Raw genomic sequence first — 13,589 nt, 5'->3', positions numbered from 1 at the left:
GCGGTTTGTATTTCGAGATGTAAAGAATAGGACCGGGGTCCACGAGTTCACTAGCGGTGTCTCTCCCATAAGATAGCGGATGTTGGGTGAACAAATTACGGTTGGGCAATTGACAAATAAAGAAGGCATAACAATGCACATACATATATCATGATGAGTACTATGAGATTTAATCGGGGCATTACGACAAAGTACATAGACCGCTATCCGAGCATGCATCTATGCCTAAAAGTCCACTTTCGAGTTATCATCAGAACCCCCTCCGGTATTAAGTTGTAAACAACAGACAATTGCATTAAGTATGGTGCGTAATGTAATCAACACAAATATCCTTAGACAAAGCATCGATGTTTTATCCCTATTGGCAACAGCACATCCACAACCTTAGAACTTTACATCCTTGTCCCAGATTTAATGGAGGCATGAACCCACTATCGAGCATAAATACTCCCTCTTGGAGTCACAAGTATCAACTTGGCAAGAGCCTCTACTAGCAACGGAGAGCATGCAAGAACATAAATAACATATATGATAGATTGATAATCAACTTGACATAGTATTCAATATTCATCGGATCCCAACAAACACAACATGAAGGATTACAAATAGATGATCTTGATCATGATAGGCAGCTCACAAGATCTAACATGATAGCACAATGAGGAGAAGACAACCATCTAGCTACTTGCTATGGACCCATAGTCCGAGGGGTGAACTACTCACACATCGATCCGGAGGCGATCATGGCGATGAAGAGACCTCCGGGAGATGATTCCCCTCTCCGGCGAGGGTGCGGAGGCGATCTCTGAATCCCCGAGATGGGATTGGCGGCGGCGGCGTCTGCGGAAGGTTTTCCGTATCGTGGCTCTCGGTGCGGGGGTTTTGCGACGGAGGCTTTAAGTAGGCGGAAGGGCAGGTCGAGAGGCGCCACGGGGGCCCCACATACCGGGGCCGCGCGGCCCCTCGCCGGCCGCGCCGCCCTGTTGTGGCAGCGCCTCGTGGCCCCACTTCGTGACTCCTTCGGTCTTACGGAAGCTTCGTGCAAAAATAGGACCACTGGGCGTTGATTTCGTCCAATTCGAGAATATTTCCTTACTAGGATTTCTGAAACCAAAAACAGCGAGAAAACGACAGCGGCTCTTCGGCATCTCGTCAATAGGTTAGTGCTTGGAAAATGCATAAATAATGACATATAATGTGTATAAAACATGTGAGTATCATCATAAAAGTAGCATGGAACATAAGAAATTATAGATACGTTTGGGACGTATCAAGCATCCCCAAGCTTAGTTCCTACTCGCCCTCGAGTAGGTAAGCGATAACAAAGATAATTTCCTGAAGTGACATGCTATCATAATCTTGATCATACTATTGTAAAGCATATGAGATGAATGCAGCGATTCGAAGCAATGATGAAGATAATGAGTAAACTAATGAATCATATAGCAAAAGACTTTTCATGAATAATACTTTCAAGACAAGCATCAATAAGACTTGCATAAGAGTTACTCATAAAGCAATAAATTCAAAGTACAAGGCATTGAAGCAACACAAAGGAAGATAAAGTTTCAGCGGTTGCTTTCAACTTCAACATGTATATCTCATGGATAATTGTCAACACAAAGCAATATAACAAGTGCAATAAGTAAACATGTAAGAATCAATGCACACGAGTTGATACAAGTGTTTGCTTCTAAGATAGAAAGAATAGGCAAGCTGACTCAACAATAAAGTAGAAGATAGGCCCTTCGCGAGAGGAAGCATTGATTACTATATTTGTGCTAGAGCTTTTCATTTTGAAAACAAGAAACAATTTTGTCAACGGTAGTAATAAAGCATATGTGTTATGTATAAGACATCTTATAAGTTGCAAGCCTCATGCATAGTATACTAATAGTGCTCGCACCTTGTCCTAATTAGCTTGGGTTAACACTGATTATCATTGCATAGCATATGTTTCAACCAAGTGTCACAAAGGGGTACCTCTATGCCGCTTGTACAAAGGTCTAAGGAGAAAGCTCGCATTGGATTTCTCGCTTTTGATTATTCTCAACTTAGACATCCATATCGGGACAACATAGACAACAGATAATGGACTCCTCTTTAATGCATAAGCATTCAACAACGATTAATATTCTCATAAGAGATTGATGATTAGTTGTCCACACTTGAAACTTCCACCATGATTCATGGCTTTAGTTAGCGGCCCAATGTTCTTCTCTAACGGTATGCATACTCAAACCATTTGATTGTGAAAACCGCCCTTACTTCAGACAAGACGAACATGCATAGCAACTCACATGATATTCAACAAAGGTAAAAGAGTTGATGGCGTCCCCGAGAAAACATGGTTACCGCTCAACAAGCAACTTACTAAGAAATAAGACACATAAGTACATATTCTTCACCACGATAGTTTTTAAGCTATTTTGTCCCATGAGCTATATATTGCAAAGGTAAAGAATAGAAATTTTAAAGGTAGCACTCAAGTAATTTACTTTGGAATGGCGGAGAAATACCATGTAGTAGGTAGGTATGGTGGACACAAATGGCATGGTTATTGGCTCAAGGATTTGGATGCACGAGAAGAATTCCTCTCAATACAAGGCTAGGCTAGCAAGGTTGTTTGAAGCAAACTCAAGTATAAAAGGTGCAGCAAAGCTCACATATGAACATATTGTAACTATTATAAGACTTTACATTGTCTCCTTGTTGTTCAAACACCTCAACCGAGAAAATATCTAGACTCTAGAGATCAATCATGCAAACCAAATTTTAACAAGCTCTATGTAGTTATTCATTAATGAGTACAAGGTACATGATGCAAGAGCTTAAACAAGATCTATATGAGCACAACAATTGCCAAGTATCACATTATTCAAGACATTAAACCATTTACCACATGCGGCATTTTCCGTTTCCAACCATATAACAATGAATGAAGTAGTTCAACTTTCGCAATGAACATTAAAGATGAAGCTAAGAACACATGTGTTCATACGAAACAACGGAGCGTGTCTCTCTCCCAAACAAAGAATGCTAGGATCCGATTTATTCAAACAAAAACAAAAACAAAAACAAACGAGACGCTCCAAGTAAAGCACATAAGATGTGACGGAATAAAAATATAGTTTCACTAGAGGAACCTGATAAGTTGTCGATGAAGAAGGGATGCCTTGGGCATCCCCAAGCTTAGACGCTTGAGTCTTCTTAAAATATGCGAGGGATGAGCCACGGGGCATCCCCAAGCTTTGACTTTTCACTCTTCTTGATCATATTGTATCATCCTCCTCTCTTGACCCTTGAAAACTTCCTCCACACCAAACTCGAAACAAACTCATTAGAGGGTCGAGTGCATAATTCATATATTCAGAGGTGACATAATCATTTTTAACACTTCTGGACATTGCACAAAGCTACTGAAAGTTAATGGAACAAAGAAATCCATCTAACATAGCAAAACAGACAATGCGAAATAAAAGGCAGAATCTGTCAAAACAGAACAGTTCGTAAAGACGAATTTTCAAGTGGCACCATACTTGCTCAGATGAAAATGCCCAAATTGAATGAAAGTTGCGTACATATCTGTGGATCACGCACGTAAATTGGAAGATTTTTTTGATTTTTCTACAGGGACTACTGCCCAAATTCGTGACAGCAAGAAATCTGTTCCTGCGCGATAATCCAAATCTAGTATTGGCTTTACTATCAAAGACTTTACTTGGCACAACAATGCAATAAAATAAAGATAAGGAGAGGTTGCTACAGTAGTAAACAACTTCCAAGACTCAAATATAAAATAAAGTGCAGAAGTAAAATAATGGGTTGTCTCCCATAAGCGCTTTTCTTTAACGCCTTTCAGCTAGGCGCAGAAAGTGTGTATCAAGTAACATCAAGAGACGAAGCATCAACATCATAATTTGTTCTAATAATAGAATCATAAGGTAACTTCATTCTCTTTCTAGGGAAGTGTTCCATACCTTTCTTGAGAGGAAATTGATATTTAATATTACCTTCCTTCATATCAATGGTAGCACCAACAGGTCGAAGAAAAGGTCTTCCCAATATAATGGGACAAGATGCATTGCATTCAATATCCAAGACAACAAAATCAACGGGGACAAGGTTATTGTTAACCGTAATACGAACATTATCAATCCTCCCCAAAGGTTTCTTTATAGCATTATCAACAAGATTAACATCCAAATAACAATTCTTCAATGGTGGCAAGTCAAGCATATCATAAATTTTCTTAGGCATAACAGAAATACTTGCACCAAGATCACATAAAGCATTACAATCAAAATCATTGACCCTCATCTTAATGATAGGCTCCCAACCATCTTCTAACTTTCTAGGAATAGAAGTTTCAAGTTTTAGTTTCTCCTCTCTAGCTTTTATGATAGCATTTGTAATATGTTTTGTAAAGGCCAAATTTATAGCACTAGCGTTGGGACTTTTAGCAAGCTTTTGTAAGAACTTTATAACTTCAGATGTGACAATCATCAAAGTCTAAACCATTATGATCTACAACAATGGGATCATTGTCCCCAATATTTTGAAAAATTTCAGCAGTTTTATCAATTTCAGTAGTTTTAGCAGTTTCAGGCAATTTTGCACGCTTTGCACTAGGAGTAGTAACATTGCCAACACCAATTATTTTACCATTGATAGTAGGAGGTGTAGCAACATGTGAATCATTAACATTACTAGTGGTGGTAATAGTCCAAACTTTAGCTACATTATTCTCTTTAGCAAGTTTTTCATTTTCTTCTCTTTCCCACCTAGCATGCAATTCAGCCATCAATCTAATATTCTCATTAATCCGAACTTGGATGGCATTTGCTGTAGTAACAATCTTATTATCAATATCCCTATTAGGCATAACTTTCAATTTTAAAAGATCAACATCATAGGCAACACTATCAACCTTAGAAGCGAGAATATCAATTTTATCGAGCTTTTCCTCAACAGATTTGTTAAAAGCAGTTTGTGTACTAATAAATTCTTTAAGCATGACTTCAAGACCAGGGGGTACACTCCTATTATTGTTGTAAGAATTCCCATAAGAATTACCATAACTATTACCATTAGCGAGCGGGATATGGCCTATAGTTGTTACCAGAATTGTTCCTATAAGCATTGTTGTTGAAATTATTATTTTTAATGAAGTTAACATCAACATGTTCTTCTTGGGCAACCAATGAAGCTAAAGGAACATTATTAGGATCAACATTAGATCTACCATTCACAAGCATAGACATAATAGCATCAATCTTATCACTCAAGGAGGAGGTTTCTTCAACGGAATTTACCTTCTTACCTTGTGGAGATCTTTCCGTGTGCCATTCGGAGTAATTTGTCATCATATCATCAAGAAGCTTTGTTGCCGCCCCCAAAGTGATGGACATAAAGGTACCTCCAGCAGCTGAATCCAATAGGTTCCGCGAAGAAAAATTCAATCCTGCATAAAAGGTTTGGATGATCATCCAAGTAGTCGGTCCATGGGTTGGGCAATTCTTTACCAAAGATTTCATTCTCTCCCATGCTTGAGCAACATGTTCATTATCTAATTGCTTGAAATTCATTATGCTACTTCTCAAAGATATAATTTTAGCGGGAGGATAATATCTACCAATAAAAGCATCCTTACATTTAGTCCAAGAATCAATACTATTTCTAGGCGAGAGATAGCAACCAATCTTTAGCTCTTCCTCTTAAGGAGAAAGGAAACAATTTTAATTTTATAATGTCACCATCTACATCCTTATACTTTTGCATTTCACATAGTTCAACAAAATTATTAAGATGGGCAGCGACATCATCGGAACTAACACCGGAAAATTGCTCTCTCATAACAAGATTCGGTAAAGCGAGGTTTAATTTCAAAGAATTCTGCTTGTAGTAGCGAGGTGGAGCAATAGGTGTGCATAGGAAATCATTATTATTTGTGCTAGTGAAGTCACACAACTTAGTATTCTCAACAGTACCCATTTTAGCAGTAGTAAATAAAGCAAACTAAATAAAGTAAATGCAAGTAACTAATTTTTTTGTGTTTTTGATATAGAGAACAAGACAGTAAATAAAGTAAAACTAGCAACTATTTTTTTTTGTTTTGTTATAATGCAGCAAACAAAGCAATAAGTAAAATAAAGTAAAGCAAGAAAAAAACAAAGTAAAGAGATTGGAAGTGGAGACTCCCCTTGCAGCGTGTCTTGATCTCCCCGGCAACGGCGCCAGAAATTTAGCTTGATGACGCGTAAAGCACACGCCCGTTGGGAACCCCAGGTGGAAGGTGTGATGCGTACAGCAGCAAGTTTCCCTCAGTAAGAAACCAAGGTTTATCGAACCAGTAGGAGTCAAGAAGCACGTTGAAGGTTGATGGCGGAGGAGTGTAGTGCGGCGCAACACCAGGGATTCCGGCACCAACGTGGAACTGCACAACACAATCACGAGAACTTTGCCCTAACGAAACGACGAGGTTGTCAATCTCACCGAGCTTGCTTGTAAACAAAGGATTAGATGTATAGTGTGGATGATGATGGTTGTTTGCGAAGAACAGTAAAGAACAATTGCAGCGGTTGTATTTCAGATGTAAAGAATAGGACCGGGGTCCACGGTTCACTAGCGGTGTCTCTCCCATAAGATAGCGGATGTTGGGTGAACAAATTACGGTTGGGCAATTGACAAATAAAGAAGGCATAACAATGCACATACATATATCATGATGAGTACTATGAGATTTAATCGGGGCATTACGACAAAGTACATAGACCGCTATCCAGCATGCATCTATGCCTAAAAAGTCCACTTTCGGGTTATCATCCGAACCCCTCCGGTATTAAGTTGTAAACAACGAGACAATTGCATTAAGTATGGTGCGTAATGTAATCAACACAAATATCCTTAGACAAAGCATCGATGTTTTATCCCTAGTGGCAACAACACATCCACAACCTTAGAACTTTACATCCTTGTCCCAGATTTAATGGAGGCATGAACCTACTATCGAGCATAAATACTCCTTCTTGGAGTCACACGTATCAACTTGGCCAGAGCCTCTACTAGCAACGGAGAGCATGCAAGAACATAAATAACATATATGATAGATTGATAATCAACTTGACATAGTATTCAATATTCATCGGATCCCAACAAACACAACATGAAGGATTACAAATAGATGATCTTGATCATGATAGGCAGCTCACAAGATCTAACATGATAGCACAATGGGAGAAGACAACCATCTAGCTACTGCTATGGACCCATAGTCCGGGGGTGAACTACTCACACATCGATCCGGAGGTGATCATGGCGATGAAGAGACCTCCGGGAGATGATTCCCCTCTCCGGCGGGAGTGCGGGAGCGATCTCCTGAATCCCCAGAGATGGGATTGGCGGCGGCGGCGTCTGCATAGGTTTTCCGTATCGTGGCTCTCGGTGCGGGGGTTTCGCGACGGAGGCTTTAAGTAGGCGGAAGGGCAGGTCAAGAGGCGCCACGGGGGCCCCACACAACAGGGCCGCACGGGCCCCTCTGGCGGCGCGCCGCCCTGTTGTGGCGGCGCCTCGTGGCCCCACTTCGTGACTCCTTCGGTCTTCGGAAGCTTCGTGCAAAAATAGGACCACAGGCGTTGATTTCGTCCAATTCCGAGAATATTTCTTTACTAGGATTTACGAAACCAAATACAGCGAGAAAACGACAAGCGGCTCTTCGGCATCTCGTCAATAGATTAGTGCCGGAAAATGCATAAATATGACATATAATGTGTATAAAACATGTGAGTATCATCATAAAAGTAGCATGGAACATAAGAAATTGTAGATACGTTTGGGACGTATCACATTACGAATAGATGATCTTGATCATGATAGGCAGCTCACAAGATCTAACATGATAGCACAATGAGGAGAAGACAACCATCTAGCTACTGCTATGGACCCATAGTCCGGGGGTGGACTACTCACACATCGATCCGGAGGCGATCATGGCGATGAAGAGACCTCCGGGAGATGATTCCCCTCTCCCGGCGAGGGTGCGGGAGGCGATCTCCTGAACCCCCGAGATGGGATTGGCGGCGGCGTCTCTGGAAGGTTTTCCGTATCGTGGCTCTCGGTACTGGGGGTTTCGCGACGAAGGCTTTAAGTAGGCGGAACGGTAGGTTTAGGGGCGACGCGAGGGACCCACACGCTAGGGCCGCGCGAGCCCAAGCCTGGCCGCGCCGCCCTAGTGTGGCGTCGCCTCGTCGCCCCACTTCGTATCTCCCTTGGTCTTCTGGAAGCTTCGTGGAAAAATAAGACCCTGGGCGTTGATTTCGTCCAATTCCGAGAATATTTCCTTACTAGGATTTCTGAAACCAAAAACAACGAGAAAACAGACAAGCGGCTCTTCGGCATCTCGTCAATAGGTTAGTGCCGGAAAATGCATAATAATGACATATAATGTGTATAAAACATGTGAGTATCATCATAAAAGTAGCATGGAACATAAGAAATTATAGATACGTTTGGGACGTATCACCCCTCTCCGTCTCACCTTCGGTGTTCTGGAAAGCTCCGTGGAAAATAAGACCGTGGGCTTTTGTTTCGTCCAATTCCGAGAATATTTCCTGTGTAAGATTTCTGAAACCAAAAACAGCAGAACAACGAGGCCGGCGCTTCGGCATCTTGTTAGTAGGTTAGTGCCGGAAAATGCATCAAAATGATATAAAGTGTATATAAAACATGTGAGTATTGTCATATAACTAGCATGGAACATAAGAAATTATAGATACGTTTGAGACGTATCAGCTGTCGACGTCGCTGCTCTGCACCTGTGACGTAGCACCAAAGATCGTGCAAAAAACACGGAGTCAATTGCAACGATGATGGAAAAGAGAGTGAACAAAGATCATGCATGATAATATGGGCTCGAAAAAAAGAGGTAGCCTCAGTTACATTGGACACACTTATATCCAGGATTTGAGTCAGTAAACCAAAGATCATGCACAACAAATTTGTACACACCAATTGTTTACTGACCAAACCCTGAATCAATTTGTGCCCAAATATTCATCATCATCGGCACAAATCTTAAACAAAAGCAAATCACAAACACTAATAATGCAAGATCTAATAGAAAAGGATTGAACTAGGAACAGACGAACCCTAATAACGCAAGATCTAACACAAATGGATTGAACTAGGAACAGACGAACCCTAATAACGCTAGATCTAACACAAAAGGATTGAAATGGGATAAGAACAAGGGAACAAAGGGTTACCTCCGGCTCGTCGTCGATGATGCTGGTGTCGTAGGGGTTCTCCAGCGCGACGTACGACTCTGGTTCGTACGGGTTCCAAGCGACGGGGGCCTGGACGGTGGCGGCGGCCGATGCGCCGGCGGCTGATGCGCCGACAATGGGCATCTCATTCTTCTCCATCACCGGCGGTTTTCTTCGGAGTTTTTTCTTCGGTTGTGGAGAAGATGATGGGACAAGAGAGGCGGTTGCAGTGAGAAAGTGCGTCGAGAGAGAGAAAAAGGGCTCTATAAAGACGAAGGTGGCGTGTACCGCAACACGCGTCCGCTATGCACGGCTGCAACGTGCACCACGACACGAGTCTAACCCTGGGACGTTTGGTGTACTCAGTTATAACCTCGGGCCTTATACATAAATTTTATCTGTACTCAGTTTTCCCCTCAAGTACTTAGACTGGCAAGTGCAATATACTCAGTTTTACCCTCAAGTAGCTGGTCAACAGAGAGTCAACAAATGGGATTAACATAGCTAATTGAGTCATTTCATGCGCAAAACAATCCCAAAAAATAAAAACATAGTGGCACCTACTCATGGAGTCTTCCTATGCAACCTGCCACCTAGAAAACCTTAACAAACATATATAAATCAAGTTTTACCACAAATTGTCACTTCTCAGAATCACTAGGGTAGCTATGAAGATGCATGGTTTTCCACTCAAACCCCTTTGCAAAACATCTTCCCCAAAAATATAGTTTGTCTATGATGCCATAATTGTCACACTCATGTATATTTGAATTGCAAATAATTTGATGTAGCCCAATATGAATTATATTGTAAAAAAACACACATTTTTCATTTTGTAATTCTTTTGTTTGAATCCCTTAGTCTATTTACTATTTATGTGCCCTTGGATTCTTAGTACTACTCAGTTTTGCCCTCAAGTTCTGTCACAAATGCTCTTAGAAGCCCAAACTTATCCTAATTGGTTGAGCCGTTGTCACACGGATCGACTCCACAAACCGTTGATCCACTGATCTAACGGGCAGTATACCCCTCTCCGTCTCTTCGTGGCCACTCTCTCTCTCTCTCTCTCTCTCTCTCTCTCTCTCTCTCTCTCTCTCTCTCTCTCTCTCTCTCTCTCTCTCTCTCTCTCTCTCTCTCTCTCTCTCTTCGTGGCCACCCCTCTCTCGCTCTGTCGGTGGAGAGTTCCACCCCTCTATTTATGTGCAATAATGAGCTTGCCACGTAATATAGTTTGCGTATTTTGGTGAATGCATTATTTGTCACCCCTCTAACAATTATCAACTATCTTTAGCTTTCCTTTTCTTTTAGGGAATATAGTTTGGCATATAGTTTTGGTAATTTGAAACGGCCCAAAAGTGGTATAATTTTGGTATAAACATGAGGCATACATATTTGCGGATTTTGGTGAATGCATTATTTGTCACCCCTCTAACAATTATCAACTATCTTTAGCTTTCCTTTTCTTTTAGGGAATATAGTTTGGGATATAGTTTTGGTAATTTGAAACGGCCCAAAAGTGGTATAATTTTGGTATAAACATGAGGCATACATATTTGCGGATTTCGGTGAATGCATTATGGTCACCCCTCTAACAATTATCAACTATCTTTAGCTTTCCTTTTCTTTTAGGGAATATAGTTTGGGATATAGTTTTGGTAATTTGAAACGGCCCAAAAGTGGTATAGTTTTGGTATAAACATGAGGCATACATATTTGCGGATTTAGGTGAATGCATTATTGTCACCCCTCCAACAATTGTCAACTATCTTTAGCTTTCGTTTTCTTTTAGGGAATATAGTTGGGAATATAGTTTTGGTAATTTTGGTAGAAACATGAGACATACATATTTGGCATATTTGGGGGATTTCGGTGAATGCATTATTTGTCACCCCTCTAACAATTATCAACTTTCTTTAGCATTTCTTTTCTTTTAGGGAATATAGTTGGTAATTTCGGTGAATGCACACACTAACTTTGAAAACAACTACAAGTACATGTAATTGAATAATGGATTTGTAACAAGGTATCCCTTGTAACAACTTCTAGCGCCTGGTGAGCAATGATAAGAATCCGATCGCAATTATACAACAAAAAAACAACCAGCCATCAGATTAGCTTGCTTCTTCAACTCGATCGACTGCCTTAACTCGCTTGTTCATTTTCTTCAGTTCTCCCTTCACTTCCACCAGTCCTGCATTGGGAGCATTAGGCATAATCGGAACGGCTCCTCTGTCCGACGCATTATCTACAGCAAGTCCCCCCTCCCAAATTGCGCTCCCCAATAGCGCCAAATTGATTCCTGCAACTGAAGCCTCTGAACATACACATCGATCCACTCGAAATGCCTGCATTTCTTCAGGATCTGAAAACAACAACGTGAACCCTAAATCCCAAATTCGATGGAATAACAAGAAAATCGAGAGATAATAGAGAAATTGGAGCGAAATCTAACTTTATCCCCCTCTCTATATGGAAAGCTCTCGCATGCAAGGAACTCACGTCCACGGTTGCCGTTGTCGTCCGTCTTACAGATCGACCACTTCAGAGGCTCCTGGTGTAGGTAGTCAGGGCATCTTGTCAAAGGCACGGGTCCATACTACGACCATGAAGAACGGGAGGTCGAAGAGAAACTAGACATCATCCGCCTGCCGGAGAAGGACTGCCGCTAGCGGAGAAGAAGAACAATGGGGCGCGGGGAAAGAAAGGAGAAGCAATGGCACGGGCACGGGCTGGCTCGGGCTCCCATTTTGCAACGGTCACCTGGGTAAGATGTGGGTCCGGCGCGCTAACGTGGACAAGTTGTGGGTCCCACGATGATCTGGATAAGTGGAGACGTGTCCAATGCGGGGCACCAACAACTGCCCCACTTCCCAGCACCAACCAACGTCAACTAAACGGGAATCCTCCATCCGAGCTCCTTCTGCGGGTTTCAGACAAGGGATTGGGAAAAACTGAGGAAAAACTAAGGAGCTGGGGAAAACTGAGTACAACTAAGGAGCTGAGGGCACGAAAATAGAAAACCCTTTAAAGAATGCTTTGATAAATGCTCCTATAATTCAACCACCTAATTGGAATTTATCCTTTGAGATTATGTGTGATGGAAGTGATTATGCGTTAGGTGCTCTGTTAGGACAAAGAGTTGTATTATGCTAGTAAAACTCTTGATGGTGCTCAAAGAAACTATGTTACTACTGAAAAGGAATTTTTAGATGTGATATTTGCTTGTGGATAAGTTTAGTTGTTACATTGTGAATTCTAAAGTGAAAGATCGAGATGTCGCCTAGAGGGGGGGGTGAATAGGCAATTACAAACTCTTGCGGATTTGTCTTGTATGAATGCGGAATTAAACTATCGTTTAGTTAACAAGCACAAACCCTAAATATGCTAAGCTCAACTAAGTGTAACAATAGCAACTAGAGCTAAGCAAGATAGGCACAAGATATATGTAGCACAAGTGATAGCACGCAAGCACGATGGCTATCACAAGGAAAGAGAGCTCGGGTATAGAAATAACCGAGGCACGCGGAGACGAGGATGTATTCCCGTGTTCCCTTGCTTTGCAACAAGGTACGTCACGTTTGGAGGAGTGGAGGTCCCACGAAGGATTCCCAGCGCCACGAAGGCTCACCCTATTCTCCGAACCACACCCACGAAGGATAATGGCCCTTTCCTTATGGTTAGCTTTTCCTCCGCTCCGGAGATGGCAAGCTCCACAACCACTTCACAAGCTCCACGAAGGAGAAGCCCGGGCCTCTTCACAATCTTCTTGAAGAGATCACCGGAGCACCAATCACCAAGCCAACTAGGAGGTCACCCTCCAAGAGTAACAAGCTCACGGTCTCTCACTCGAACAAATCGTGGTGGAGAGCTCAACACTATGCAATGATGCAAAGCAAGAACACCAGAGGTGTTCAAGTCCTTCACACTCAAATCCCACCAAAGCAACGAATGCTAGGATGAGATTGGAGAGGAAGAACAAGGGGAAAGTCAACCAAAGACTCCAAGATCTAGATCCCAAGAGATTCCCTCACTTAGAGAAGAAACGGTTTGGTGGAAGTGTAGATCTCGGTCCCTCTCTCAAATCCTCAAATATGAGCAAGTATGGTTGGAGGATTCAAGGGGGAGAGCAAGTTCTTCAAATAGTAGCAATGGAGGAGAGAGAATGGGAAGAACTACATTGGCTCAAGGTGGAAGAAGCCTATTTATAGCTAAAGGGGAAATAGAACCGTTGGGGAGAAAACCGGGTGAAAAACGGCTCAAAAACGAGTAAAAAAGACAGCCCAGCCGGCCAGCAGGCCGGCCGACCGGAGCCTGGGCCGGAGAGGC

This window comes from Lolium rigidum, chromosome 1, assembly GCF_022539505.1.
Source record: "Lolium rigidum isolate FL_2022 chromosome 1, APGP_CSIRO_Lrig_0.1, whole genome shotgun sequence".
Taxonomy (NCBI): domain Eukaryota; kingdom Viridiplantae; phylum Streptophyta; class Magnoliopsida; order Poales; family Poaceae; genus Lolium; species Lolium rigidum.
Note: the sequence above shows the minus strand (reverse complement) of the source record.